This window comes from Nerophis ophidion, linkage group LG24, assembly GCF_033978795.1.
Source record: "Nerophis ophidion isolate RoL-2023_Sa linkage group LG24, RoL_Noph_v1.0, whole genome shotgun sequence".
Taxonomy (NCBI): domain Eukaryota; kingdom Metazoa; phylum Chordata; class Actinopteri; order Syngnathiformes; family Syngnathidae; genus Nerophis; species Nerophis ophidion.
Genome location: NC_084634.1, coordinates 24,235,839 through 24,248,478, shown reverse-complemented (window position 1 = coordinate 24,248,478; position 12,640 = coordinate 24,235,839). Strand labels below are relative to the sequence as shown.

General features: G+C 38.5%; 1 pseudogene; it reads left to right on the top strand.

The window, feature by feature from the left end:
- The window catches only part of LOC133541959 (microtubule-associated protein RP/EB family member 3-like), a 22,559-nt pseudogene extending 12,327 nt beyond the window's left edge, over positions 1–10,232 (top strand).
- Positions 10,233–12,640: the final 2,408 nt, after the last annotated feature.

Sequence of the window (12,640 nt, the reverse complement as noted above, 5' to 3'; positions counted from 1 at the left end):
CACACACACACACACACACACACACACATGTATATATATATATATATATATATATATATATATATATATATATATATATAATAACAAAAAGCTTATTCTGCTTACAGGTGCGGCTTACTGCCAGTTCATGGACATGCTGTTTCCAGGGTGCATTATGTTGAAGAAAGTCAAGTTTAATGCCAAACTGGAGCACGAGTACATCCACAACTTTAAAGTCTTACAGGCTTCATTTAAGACAAAGTCTGTGGACAAGGTAAGCACACAAATTTTCACCTATTATTTAAATCTGGGTGTCTCTGTGATTTTGTGGAACCCATTTAGAGGTTTGTTTATTATTTGTTTTCTTCCATTTGTTCATATTTTAATTTAGATTCTTCTGTTTTCATGGGATATTATATATTATCATCCAATATAACAAAGAGCTGCTGTAATGACAATACAGCTTTTTTACTTGTGCATTTCTTTCTTCCAGTGGCTGACATTCTTTTTAAAATTTTTGAAACATGTTTAATTTTATTTTATTTTTTTTATATTGTTAAATATACTTAAATATATATTAAAAAAAATGTATATATATCTGCATTTTTATAAGTACAACATATAATAAATATATAGTAAATATAACTGTGGCTGATATTGTAAAAATTATTTTAAAAAAAAAAAGCTTTATTTTGTTAGTTTCTGTGATAAAATCCAGATTATTTCTGCCATGCTTCTATTTTAAGCTTATTTTGCACTGAACAGGAAGTCAGTGCACATTTTCATGCTGTGTAATTTAGTAGTTTTATTGTCGTTTCACGCTGTTAAGTGATAATGAGAAAGTAATAATACTACAGCACTTCGACATAAACGGACTACATTTTCATAGAAATTACTCATTTAACTCTCATATGTTATGTTGACAAAATGGTCAAACTTGTATGTGGACATTGACTTAAGCATGTTTTCTTTAGTAATAATTAAAACAGGGTGAAAAGGGACTTGATGAGTTGGGCTACATCACGGTGTTTAGCCATAATCGGACTGATTTTTTTCCGAGAAGTGATCCCTTTAGGTCTCTAAATGTAAAGCCATCGAACATGTATGTGGACATCGACTCAAGTGGTTACTTTTTAGTTACAATAAGAATAGGGTTGCATGGGACTTGATGAGTTGGACGGCATCACAGTCTTGTCGACATTAATGGATTGATTTCTTTTCTTGGACAGGATCCCTTTGGGTCTTAAATTGTATCTCAACAGTAGTGGTTGACCATGTTTTGTATGTCGATGTCGACTTAAACAGGGACATTTTCTTATCAGGTGAACATGGTGGACCATGACTTGATTAGTTGGGTAACATTTGGAATTGTCGACATAAATCGACCTACTTCTCATAGAAATTACCCATTTACCTCCAATATTTTACCTCGACAAAAGCCATTGACTGTATATATGGACATCGATTAAAGCAAACACATTTAAGGAATAAGGAGAACACAGTGGGACACTTGATCAGTTGGGCAACATCACGGTTTGTCATAAACTAACCGATTTGTCATAGAATAAATCCCTTTGGGTCTCAAATTTTATGTTGACATTGAATTAACCGTTTGAGTAATGCAACACTAATTGTGGAGATAGACTTGATGAGTTGGGCGACATTAATGGTTGTCAATACAAATTTACAGTAAGCGGGTTCCACTGTAATCCCACTACTAGTAAAAATGGAATAAATTATGATGCAATGATCTTCTAATTTTCTAAAAATAGTATCAATCTGAAAAAAAGAGGCCAAGAGTCTGAAGATGGAAGATATTGTGTGTTGATTAAATTTGGTATTATGTCTATGTTCCAGATCATTGCCGTGGAGAGGTTGGTCAAAGGCAAGTTCCAGGACAACTTTGAGTTCCTTCAGTGGTTTAAAAAGTTCTTTGATGCCAACTATGACGGCAAAGAATACGACCCTCTACTTTTACGTCAGAGCCTGGATGGAACACCAACGCCACCGCCCAATTCTGGTACACTCTTATTACATACATGTGTGTGTTTGTATGTGTGTGTGTATATGTGTGTGTAAATAGGCGTCATTTCATTTTTGCCTGCTCTTGATACAACCACATGCCCCACATCTAACACAGGTGATCCCTTTGTCCTCAAAACTAAAAGACCTGCTCGCTCAGGTAACACCCACTCCAATCGGGTATGTGTGTGTGTGTGTATGTGTTCATGCTGACCTAATATATTTACTCTAATACTGTATGGTTTGTGATCATGAAGATGATGAAGATGTGTGTAAAATACTATCTAAGCGAGACATTTTATTTAGAGTGTATTCCATGTAAGGAATATAAACCGCTACTTTTTATCCAAGTTTTGAACTCAGCGGTTTATACGAAGGTGTCTATTGATTTTTCTTTGCTTATGGCCGTGATGTTTTGTATACAATAAACTTAAATAGTAGTAGCACCTGCAGCTGCTGTGGGTTGAAAGTAGAGTTTCCTTCTGTTTTGTGCCGTGAATGAGAAGTATACGTTAATTCCGTTCAGATTAGATTAGATTAGATTAGATAGTACTTTATTTATTCCGTCAGGAGAGTTCCTTCAGGAAAATTACAATTTTCAGCACAATCCCATTCAAGATCAGACAAACATTACGGGGAGACAGAACAGGATCGCTGACGGGTCTGCCGGCTTCCAGCGCCCCTTACAAAAAAGATGACATACAGGTAAACAAGGGGTGGGGGGAGAAAAGAATAGAAGATTAAAATAAAATAAAAAAAATCGGTCTTAGCCCGGGCCCTGGAGTGGGGGTGCAGACTGAGGCCAAGGGAAAAAAAACAACAACTCATAGCCATAGAACAAAGAGGGAAACATCAAACATCAAAGAACACAGAGGACATTAAAGACATTAAAGCAGCAGATACAACCAGACACTTCTACATACAGCTATGAATAAAAAGTAAAATAAACATATACACTGTGGTGGCCTCTGCGGTGTTCCACGCCATCGTCCGCTGGGGAGGAGGGAGCATGGCCAGAGACAGAAGCAGACCCAACAAAGCAACCAAGACAGCCGACTCCACTCTCGGCCAATGTCCAGTCCGCATGGATGAGCGAGGATACGTCGTGTCCGACACCTGCTCACCCAGTCAAGACACCGCAAAGCCTCTCCGTCCCAGCGCTCAGTGCTAGCTCCGCAGCCCTGTCCCCTCATCCGCATCTCCTCCAGTCCCTCCAAACCGACTCCGGTGTGGCAGAGACCCAGCAGCTGGTCTCCATGGCCAAAAGGCTCCCGGGAGGCAGATCCAGAAGTCCACAAAAAAACCACCACAGAGGTCACGAAAGTGCCACCCCTTGTTTACTAGTCCATAGCGTTTCTAGTCGTATGGTTTCTTCAGTCATCAATCCAAGCAACGTTCGTAAATCTTACAATATAGGTAAAACAATTTATACGTACTAAATTTTCACATGGGCTTCACGGTGGCAGAGGGGTTAGTGCGTCTGCCTCACAATACGAAGGTCCTGCAGTCCTGGGTTCAAATCCAGGCTCGGGATCTTTCTGTGTGGAGTTTGCATGTCCTTCCCGTGAATGCGTGGGTTCCCTCCGGGTACTCCGGCTTCCTCCCACTTCCAAAGACATGCACCTGGGGATAGGTTGATTGGCAACACTAAATTGGCCCTAGTGTGTGAATGTGAGTGTGAATGTTGTTTGTCTATCTGTGTTGGCCCTGTGATGAGGTGGCAACTTGTCCAAGGTGTACCCCGCCTTCTGCCCGATTGTAGCTGAGATAGGCGCCAGCGCCCCCCGCAACCCCAAAAGGGAATAAGCGGTAGAAAATGTATGGATGGAAATTTTCACATGTTTGATGATAGTGTTTTCATGCTTGTTTGTACATGTTATGTAACAAAGCTAGTGCCGTTAACATTAGCTAATATGCTATCACATTTCCAAGTGTCTGTCATAGTGTTATTAACTTTTAACTTGTTATTAACGGCATTATTTTTGTATTGTTTCAGTTTAACAACTTCCTTAGTAAATTCACCAAATTGTTACCGTGGTGTTATTGAGTCTATTTAGCTGTTTGGAGAGCTAGCTTCTGCAGTTAGTGCCCATCCATCCATTTTCTACCGCTTATTCCCTTTGGGGCCGCGGGGCGCGCTGGTGCCTATCTCAGCTACAATCGGGCGGAAGGCGGGGTACACCCAGGACAAGTCGCCACCTCATCGCAGTGCAGTTAGTGGTCCAACACAATAACTTTTCTGTTTTCTTTGCTCAGCCGTTTTACTGCCGTGTTACAGGCACCAATTGGAAACAATCAAGGCATGTAAATAAACATTAACATTATCTTTCAGTGTAGATATCTAATTTCATCATGTATATATCTCCAGCTTACAGTCCAGTGTGGCTAATATTTGGAAAAAACATTTTTTTCTTCTAAAACTTAGTAGGTGCGGCTTATATACCGGCGCGCTCTATAGTCCGAAAAATACGGTATGTATTTTGCGGGAATTTTAAAGGGTAGATCTCCATTTTTTATCCTTGGTAGTGTTATGCTTGCTCCCTGACAGTGTTGATATTTGTGTGTGTGTTTGTGTCTGCCAGGTCCCATCAGGACATCTCCTACAAGGCCTAAGAGTGCCCCCCCTCCTCAAAGGCTGATCAATGCACCAGCGACCCGTAAGAATCCTGCCATGACTCGCAATGGAGGAGACTCGGAGCTCATGGAGCTGAACCAGCAGGTGACAATAACAATTCAGTTTGACCTGTACTTGTTTTTATATTTATATTGTTTTAGTTGAATACACACAGAAAAACACCAATATACAATGTAAAGCAAACAAATTTGCAAAAAAGGTATGGATGACTTGTCTTTTAAAGCCACCTCTTAAAGACACCACAATTGTCACAGAAGAAAGAATATATTTCAATATATATCATATTTAACACACATCCTTAGCATAGTTCAATCAAGACCAACTATAGCAACTATGGCACTCAGCGTCAAGGCTTGGAATTGGTGGTTAAATCACCAAAAATTAGTCCTGGGTGCGGCCAACGCTGCTGCTCACTGCTTAACTCACCTCCCAGGGGATGATCAAGAGTGATGGGTCAAATGCAGAGAATAATTTTGCCACACCTAGTGTGTGTGTGATAATCATTGGTACTATAACTTACCCTTTACATAGCTTTCAGTTGTTTCTGAAATAATAAAATGCAGTTTTGGATTTAGGAGCTGGTGGTATTATTCTGAATTACCGGTAATAAGATTTTGTAAAGGTATGATTGACAAGTTACACCTCAAAAAATATTGCAATATATGTGTACTATGTAATGTTTACGTACAAAAAACAAAATGTTACTCAAAATACCTAATGATTTTCATCATGTTGTTACAGACAACTTCAGTATGTTGTTCCAAGTTCATTTTTCATCAACGATAACTCCAAAAACATTGGTTGGAGGCACCAGGCTAATTTTGATGCCATCAACAATGCCAATTTCTTATTTACTATAACTTTTCTTTTTGTAGTAAAAATATATATATATTTTTCTTACATAACTGAGAATATAGTAACCATTCAGAAATATTAAATTGTTCTTCTTTGCTTCTCTGGTGCCAAGCTATCAAGATTAGAATGCGATATTAAAAGAAAGGTATAATCTGCATACATAGGAGGCAGTACATCCCTAAATACATTTTATAAATCATTGATATAGATTAGAAAAAAAAATGTCCCAATATTGAACCGAACCTTGGGGGTTCTCTTTCATAAAGATAACTGTGAAGCCATTTTAAAACATTACCTACGAGAGACCTATTTATCTGTTTTGTGGTTTAAATCTCCTGCCTGCACTCAGATGGTGGACATGAAGCTAATATTGGAGGGACTTGAAAAGGAGAGGGACTTCTACTTTGAGAAAGCTGAGAGACATTGAACTCATCTGCCAGGAAGGAGAAAGTGAAAGCAACCCAGTCTTCAACAAGATCCTGGACATACTCTATGCTACTGAGGTAGTAACTCACTGACCTTTTAGCGGCGTGAAGCAACCTTTCCACATCGACGTCACTGATCAAATTTGAACTTGTTATTACTGTACGCAACAGCTCATAAATCAACGATGGCATGAGTTAGCTGGCTGGAAATTGAGATTAGACGATATTTGCATGTCAAAGTTCAGGAAGTCAATGCACCTCTACCCTCTTTTCTCAGTATACAATTCATTGCTCATAACACAATGCATTTTTTTCTGTGTAATATTTTTCCAGAGTCAAACTGTTATATAAAAGCTGTTATATATCAACTGTAATATACCAAAAAAGAAGGTAATCACTAAGAATAAAAAGTACATATACAAACTAACTTTACCTTACAAAAGTGTATAGAGATAAATCACCATATGCTCATTTCACCACTTGACATTTTGGTTTTCATTATATGGATTCAAAATGGCCAAAATCCTTGTGTGTGAAAACCACACTCTGCATGGCATCTCTGCGTGTGTGTCGTGTCTGCATGATCATTGCCTCATTTTGCCTACACCTTGTGTGTCCGTACTGAAGAACATTTTGCCTTTGGACAAAATAAGCCACTATTAGTGTATTTTGTCATTTAACTTACATGTTTTGCACTACAACCTATTAGTAATGTAGCAATTAACTGCTATATTTATAACCTCGGTAGAATTAATGATGGTTAGCATTACCATATTAAATTAAAATGATTGAAAAACCGAGATTGATAACCACACCTTGATAAACATTTGGACCGACTAGCGTTAACTTGCTAGCTACTTTAAATGCTAACATGAACACAAGAGACACTCAGGTCTTCCCCTATTAAGAAATAACATATCTACTTTCACAAATCAAGCAGATAAAATGCATCAAACATGTTGATGTGTGGAAAGAGTGTGTTGCATATTTACTCATGCTTGTTAATGGATTTAAATGGGTGTGATTAAATGGGGCGGTATAGCTCGTTGGTAGAGTGGCCGTGCCAGCAACCTGAGGGTTGCAGGTTCGATTCCCGCTTCCGCCATCCTAGTCACTGCTGTTGTGTCCTTGGGCAAGACACTTTACCCCTCCCTTAATTTTGAATTGTATGTGGTATTTTTTTTTTTTTTTATGTCCACATAGTTCAGTGGACAAGTTGTGTGTTTTGTATCACATTTATTAACTTTCTATTTTGGATTATGATTAGTCAGGTCATGAGTTGAAAAGTTTGTCTGAATGGTGCCTATATATTGCTTCTATGCACAGTAATCCATGATGTCCCTGACGTCACATCTGGCTCACTTCCTGCCCAATGAATAAACGTGGTGGTCAACCTTGCACTGTTCTCAATAAATGCTAGGTGCCAAAAGGGAAGAAGCATTTATTATTTCCCTTTTAAGTATTATATTGATATTATTTGTATCTCAATACCCTGCAAGCCTAAATAAAAGAAAGGAAATGTTAAAAAAAAAACTAAAATATTTAAGTTTTTACCAATGGCAGCAATTATAAATCAAGCTTTCAGCACATACACAATGTTGACATCTATGGTTACCTTTTGATAAAGGAAAACGCTCGTTAACGGCGCATGCAACCACAACAAACATTAGTAAACGCGAAGTTAAATCATGAAATACAACCCGATCCGAGCAAAAACAGTGCATATTTATCTGGGAGAGTTTTGATACTAACTTCCTTGACTCAGCCACACACAGACCTCAATGCTTTTCCAAGTTTACATCTGTTTTGTCATGTAGAAAGATATCTGGAGCACAATAGTTCGAAATGTCTGAGAATGCGACCGACATATAATTCCTTATCACTCGACAAATCTTTGTTGTGATAGGGATCTATTCCATTGCATAGCTTGATTTTTTTCAGCTCATATCTGCTTTTTGCAGGAAGATTTAAGCCTCTTTTGTACTCAGTTTGTGTGCTGCTTGCTGTACATGTACAACAGCCATCATAGCTTGGTTGACTGTTTTTTCACTTCCAGTAAGCAGTCACGTGTCGGACTACAAGAAATTGTGACACTTATGGTCAATGATTAACAATATTGTTAGACTCCAGCAGATGGCAGCACATCGACAGTCAAACTCTATTTGGGGACCTCTGCTCTAAAGACTACTTTTCTTCAGAAGGGACACACAGTTCTTTGATTGATTGATACTTTTATTAGTAGATTGCACAGTTCAGTACATATTCCGTACAATTGACCACTAAATGGTAACACCCGAATAAGTTTTTCAACTTGTTTAAGTCAGGGTCCACGTTAATCAATTCATAGTGGTTCTCTTGGATTTCCTCAAACCAGGAGACTGTAGGCATTTAAAGTGACCAAAGTTTCTTGACCAATTAATCAGTGCCTGCCCCTACTTGCTAAAAAAGTCTGATGTGGCGCATGTTGAGAGAGAAAGACACATTGCGAGCCCAAACAGAGTTCACAAGCAAGCAAAAACACACCAAAAAAATGCAAAAATGGTTGCGCTTAAAAACCATATACTCTGTGTGCACATGGCCTCTGCTGACATTTTGTCTCTATGCGCGCAAAAGAAGTCCAGTTTTCCGAATTATGGCACTGTTTTAACCCCATACTGTACCTTGATTAATATTATTGACTTACCTATATTGTACTGAGCAGCCAGGAAAGCTTTCCTATGTGGCAATACATTATATGGTCATCATCACACTTTTCTCTTTACCATCACTACTGTAGTACCCATCTGTGGTGGCATAATCAAAAACACCCTTTTTGGGGGGTTAGACCATTAGATTTTTACAGAGCTGAAGTCTCAAGTCTTCAGAAGTCAAATTTATACAACTTTTGGGGCGTTAAACTTCAGAGGTTCCACTCTCCCAGTTTAGTGAAGCTTACTTGTTAATTAGTACGTTTTAAGGCACCAATAGAGAAGGCGCAACAGCTTGATAAAAATTAAGCAAAACATTTTTCCAACCTGCACTGATTTTTGGATCAAACTCTTACCGAATGTGCGCAAGACAATTAGTTTTGTGGGGTTTAGGAAGCGCAAACAATGTGAGGTACTGAAGGCTTTATCTTGTTTCACAGGAGGGATTTTCACCACCAGAGGACGAAGAGGTTGATGACGGAGCACAGGGAGATCAGGACGAGTTCTGAGCTGCCCCAACCCCAACTAATTTAACCATCATCACCACCACCATGTAACGTGTGTATCTTGCACGTGTCCTTTTTACATCCATTTTTATACAAGTTCCCTCTCAATTGCTCCCCGCCATTTTGATTGCGTCTCTTTCATGATAGCTTCACGTTTGAAGCCTAGCGTGCAAAAGCTGCAAACGATATAGCAAAAAAAGTTTCCCTGCTATATCGGCATACAATGGAAGGGCATTGAGATTACAGCACTGACAGCCTGGAGCAAACAGTGCACTGTCTGAAGCTGCAGGTGGCATACTTTTCACAATGCACTTTAATTGGCGTCATTACTGCAGAGCTTACTTTTTACGGACAGGCACACCTTTTCTACATACAAGTTGCTGAGTTGGTCGTTTCACAGGTTGAGATTGCACTGTAAGTGAAGCTAACGCATATATTTTTGCATAGTGATTTGTAGCCTGCAGACATATCAGTGACTTGCTCACTCATACATCAAAATATCCAGTCAAAACATTTTCACAGCTTGTTAATGAGACATGTATTTATGACCTTATTTATTTTTCTTTCTTAATCAGCCTAATCACATTCAGGTGGGATGAAGGGGATGTGGATTTGGATTGAAAGTCTTGCACTAAATGTAGCTAAAGAAACCCTGTCATGTGATACTTAATGCCAACCAGCAGTGATTGGCTGCGCAGCCAGAAACATATAGTGACAAATTGTATATATTTGTAGCTTTATTGTTTCTTTTCAATTCTGCATTGAATACATTGAAAAAGGCCAAGTCGCAATTGTCAATGTGAATTAATTTTATTGGACAAATGCTTTGGTTTTATGTTCTTATTGAATACAAAATGTAAAACAAGTGACTGAGAGACACCAAATTACTAATGTTTTACTGTAGTGATTTTAGCTATTAATGTTTTGTTATTTAATTTTAGTTTTCATGTACTGCACAGCACAAAATGCCACATTGTGGAATGTTGACGGTGACAGCCCGGCTGATTTGTCGGATCTGTGCTAATATATAGTAACCAGCCCTTTGCTCAGTTTGTCGCCATGTGATGAACTTGCATTCATTGGACTTACTGTTGGAATAAAATAAATCTGAGGCTCAAGAAAATCTATGTTTTCATTTCTTGACATCACATGTATCTCGATTGTAGCTGAGATAGGCGCCAGCAGCCCCCGCGACCCCAAAAAAGGGAATAAGCGGTAGAAAATGGATGGGATGGATGGATATTTAAAATGAAATAGAAAACATAATATATTTAAAATAAAAAAAACAACAACAACAATTTATATAAGTAACAAATCAATCTATTACAATAATATATATTTATTTGTTTATTCTACATTAGTAGTATAAATATATAAATAAATGTTTTAAGTTTCCTGAGGGAACTCTCCTGAAGGAATCAATAATGTACTATCTATCTATTCAACAACATTATGACTATGCTGAAAATATATACATTTTTAATTGTAACACCATTTTTTGAAAATATTATAAAATATGACATAAAATCTAGAATGAAAATATACATATAAATAATGAAACAAATACTATAAAGCGAGCTGACTAGCCCAACTTGTAGCAGCCAAAGCGCCCTACAAGCCACAGTGAACCGATTGAGACGCATAATAGCTTTAGCCCATTAGCTCGTCCTACAGGCCTAGTAAACACGTACGACAGGCTAATCGAACCACTAGCTTTGCGAACATAGTTGTACACGTCCGCTTCAATGACACTAGGATGAGGCAGTCAGAGATTACAAAGAGGAACATAGCTTGGACTTGTATTCTCGCTTCAAAGATGTCTTCAACACTGAGTACTTGTCTCTGGCCCCCTGCCTGCGTGAGGCAATGATTAGAGTTATAGCAGATTAGTCACGCTTAATACGTGCCTTGCTAGTTTTTGTAGAGAACAGGGACTAACGTCAATTGATTATTGCCCCTCATTCTCGGGAAAACCGGGCTTGCTAAGGAGGGGCGGCCTTCACCCTAACCGAGAAGGCGCCATCCCTCTTTCCAGAAATATAGACTACTATTTGAGTCAAGCTTGACTAACTACACTAGAGCAAGCTCGGACACAGGCAGTTACAGTGTGTATTAGTCCAGGCGTGGAGTCAGTTAAACTAGAACTAACCAGCACCAGGCTGGAAAATTCCTGCACACATAGCATTTCTTGTAGAATAATACATAACTCACATAATTTTTTTCTGTAGTGACTGTGCAAGAGGTGAACATGCATTCTACTGAGGTGGCAAATTATGAAACGTTCAATCTATTGCAGCACCAAGAAAATCATCCCAAGAGCCCCATCATATAAATTCCTCAATGTGATCAAAATAATTTAAGGCGCACTACACAAAATAAACGTAACCTTATTAATACCGGTAGTACTACGGATACAATTAACAAAAAATCCTCAAAACAGCTCACTACCTATATTATGGGCTTTTTAAACATCAGATTATTGTCTCCCTAAAGGTTATTAGTTAATGAGGTCATAATAGACAACAATCTTAACGTCATTGGTCTCAGCGAAACTTGGCTAAGACCAGATACATTTTCCCGCCTAACAAGGCATCATCTCCAAACTATACGAGTGCACATATTGCCCGTCCCCTTAAAACGGATTGAGGGGGTCACACATTATCCAATGAAAACCTTAACCTTAGCCCTAACCTATGTAATAAATATAAATAATTTGAGGTGCTTACTATGAGGTATGTCACCGATACCTCTCTATCTGGCTATTATCTATCGACCCCCATCGCCCTATTCGGACTTCATCAGTTAATTTTCAAAGTTTGTCTCTGATCTTGTGATGCGCTCAGACAATATAATTATAATGACGTAATTTTAACATCCATATGAATACCCTGTCAGACTCCATGCGTGGCACTCCAGACTATAATTGATAGCCATGGTCTTAAACAAATAATAAATGAATCCACGCATAGCAACAGTAATACAAAAGGCCGAGTCCTTGTCCGGGATGCACTAAAGTAATGTCCGATCATTACCTTTATAAAATTTGAAGTTCTGACTCATTGTTAACAAGTTACTAATGACCAATGCTTTAGCAACCGCAACATTAACACTATCGCAACTTCGACTCTTGCTGGTCTACTGCCTTTGGTAATCGCACCATTCCCAAATAATGAGGGCTCTATCGATAACCTCACTAACAACTTTAATGATTCCCTGCGCAACGCCATTGGTAGTATAGCACCGCCAAAGCTAAAAAAAAGGCTCCTAAAAGGCATACCCTCTGGTTTACAGTAAAAAAACAGAGCTCTTAAACTATCGTGTAGAAAGTCGGACCGCAAATGGTGTGCGACAAAATGTGAGGTTTTCCATCAAGCATGGAGTGATAGTTTAATAACTTATAAACACGCGCTAACCTTAGCTAAAACTAATTACTTCTACAATCTCATCCGTCACTATAAAAAAGATCCTAAATATTTGTTCAGTACAGTAGCACCGTTTACCGAACAACTTATCAAGGAACTGTTTGTATTA